The sequence below is a fragment of the Chiloscyllium plagiosum genome, chromosome 31 (assembly GCF_004010195.1).
Source record: "Chiloscyllium plagiosum isolate BGI_BamShark_2017 chromosome 31, ASM401019v2, whole genome shotgun sequence".
Lineage (NCBI taxonomy): Eukaryota > Metazoa > Chordata > Chondrichthyes > Orectolobiformes > Hemiscylliidae > Chiloscyllium > Chiloscyllium plagiosum.
Window position 1 is genome coordinate 25,218,632 of NC_057740.1, and position 2,716 is coordinate 25,221,347.

The window sequence follows — 2,716 nt, forward strand, 5'->3', positions numbered from 1 at the left end:
GTTCAACACACCTCAGGCAAGGGGAGAGCTTGAGAAGGAGAGTCCTTCACGGTAACTTCAGTCGGTGTGGGAAGTGAACCCACACTGAAACATTACTCTGCATTGCAAATTAGGCTTTCAGCAAACTTAGCTAACTGACCCCCTGATGTTACAAAATATTGTTAAACAACGAAACATTTCTGACTTGATTGTAACAGCTTGGAGTTTTGTCAGCTTGTCTTGATCTGGTGATTCTGGATCAGTGGTGCTGGAAGAGCACAGCAATTCAGGCAGCATCCGACGAGCAGCAAAATCGGATGCTGCTTGAATTGCTGTGCTCTTCCAGCACCACTGATCCAGAATCTGGTTTCCAGCATCTGCAGTCATTGTTTTTACCTCGTTGATCTGGTGATTGTATACATGCAGCCCCCGATTTATAAATGTCCGATTTACAAATGTGATCTCACACAGGGGTGTAATTTTAAAGATCTGACATGTGAACATTTCCTATTACTTACTAACAGCTGCTTTACATTTTCCTGCATTGTCTTCCAACTTGTATACAAATCAACTTGTGAACGAACTCAAGAATGGAACCTGTTTGCAATCCGGGGTCTGCCTCTGCTTGTCTGGAGAGGTACATGTTGTTCTTTATTGCACTAGTTTGGCAAGTGGTTGTCTGGTTGCTGATGGTGTTGTTCAACATCACCATTGGAGTGTTCTTCCCTACTCTCTTCGGGAATGAATGGCGTTATACATTAGTTTGAGTTGGTGTCTATTCTTTCATAATGTAGCACCATGATCAGAAATTAATTTGCGATGATCGGGCTGGTTGTATACTCTAAACATCTTTGCTGCATCCAAGTAGTTTAGTTTAGATTCCCTACAATGTGGAAACAGACCCTTCAGCCCAACAAGTCCACACCGACCCTCCGAAGAGGATCCCACCCAAACTCATTCCCCTACATTTACCCCTGACTAACGCACCTGACACTATGGTCAATTCACCTAACCTGCACATCTTTGGACTGTGGGAGGAAACCGGAGCACCCGGAGGAAACCCACACAGACATGGGGAGAACGTGCAAACTCCGCACAGACAGTTACCCGAGGTGGGAATTGAACGCAGATCCCCGGCGCTGTGAGGCAGCAGCGCTAACCACTGTGCCACCCTAAGTACTTGTGTTTCTAACTTGCACTTTATGTTCGGTGTTTTGGCTGTTGTCTACTTATTTATCATGGATCTCTTATATTCTTCTTTGTCTTTGAAGAAAGATGTCTCAAAATGCTTAGACAATTAGTTGCTAGGTAAGGTCAGTCATATTTGCCTTCTGTGTATAAATTGTGCTGGGAATAGTAATCGTTTCTCTAAAGAAGCAGCAACACAGTTTAAAAAAATCTTGCTTTGTTGTTCAACGCTTAATGATCATTGATCTGAGAGTACATACCATATGTTCTACTCCACCTTTGATCATGGATAGCGGAGTGATATGGAAACTCTGTACTTTGTACATGTCTTGAAAGTTTGTTTGTGCACTGTGATTTGTTGTCAGAAACTATCTGCTCTGGGACACTGAATAAACTGAAAAGAGAAAGCGCTCATCGTGTCAGTCGATGGTCATGCTTGTTTTGCTGCTTAGTTATTGAACAATGGAAAAGTAATCCATCAGAAGAATGTAATCTTCCCATGCACTGTGAAGTAGGTCTGTTGCTACCTTTTGTCCAAAGAGTGCATGGCACATTGTATTTATGCAGAGACTCCCTCTGTTGCTGGGGTTGGTACATTTGGCATCTCTTACATACATTCACAAGCCTTTGAATATCGTGATTCATCTATGACCTACATAAAGATTCAAACACTAGTCATTTTGTGTGTTTAATACCATATATCCCTGGTGTAACATGGACAAGATATTTTGGTACAATATTTTTGATATCAGGACTTTTTGCTCTTGGGAATGACTTAATTTGATACACAAGGTTTGTCGCTGCATGGGCAAAACAGACAAATTTTCTCAAGTACACATTTAATACTGCCAGGCCATCCCTGGATGATGACCTTTTGATCTCTTGTAGTTGTTCATCTTCAGAAGTTACCGATAACTGTTCACAAAGGAAAACAGATGAACATTGAGAATGTCTTCAACTTTATAATTTCGAGCATCAATGTGAAGATCAGAAGGAATATGTTGATCTGTGTGTTAGGTGGGGTGCACCATGTGTCAAACAATTGTATCTTACTTCAGTCATATCCTTGGAGATCATTTACTAATTAGATTTTGTTACATATGGTTTGTTTCACCATAACGGGTGTGGTTTGAATCTCATGAATTGTGACTATACTGGTCTATGCTTACTGGTAATCCTGCTACAGTTGGGCCATTGGTATCTACTAGGGAGAAGATTTTGGGAAGCTGAGATGAACTTGCTTATTGGCACTTTGCTGCCAATGCACAGAATGCGTTGCCTTGATATGTATCAATCGTAAAAGTTTCTGATAATGTTTTATAGGTAACATAGCGTATAAGCTAACAACATTGAGAACTTAGTTATCAATGGAAAATAACCATTTGGTTGATTGGTTTTGAATCTCATTGATGCTTTTTGCATTTGTGGACATTCTTAACACTTTAGTTGTTTTGATGCTGTGTATTTTTGCTCTGGGGTCTGGCTTCACATTTGGAGAAAATTTCACACACTTGAGTATCTAATATCTCTTGGGTGCCATATAATTTAC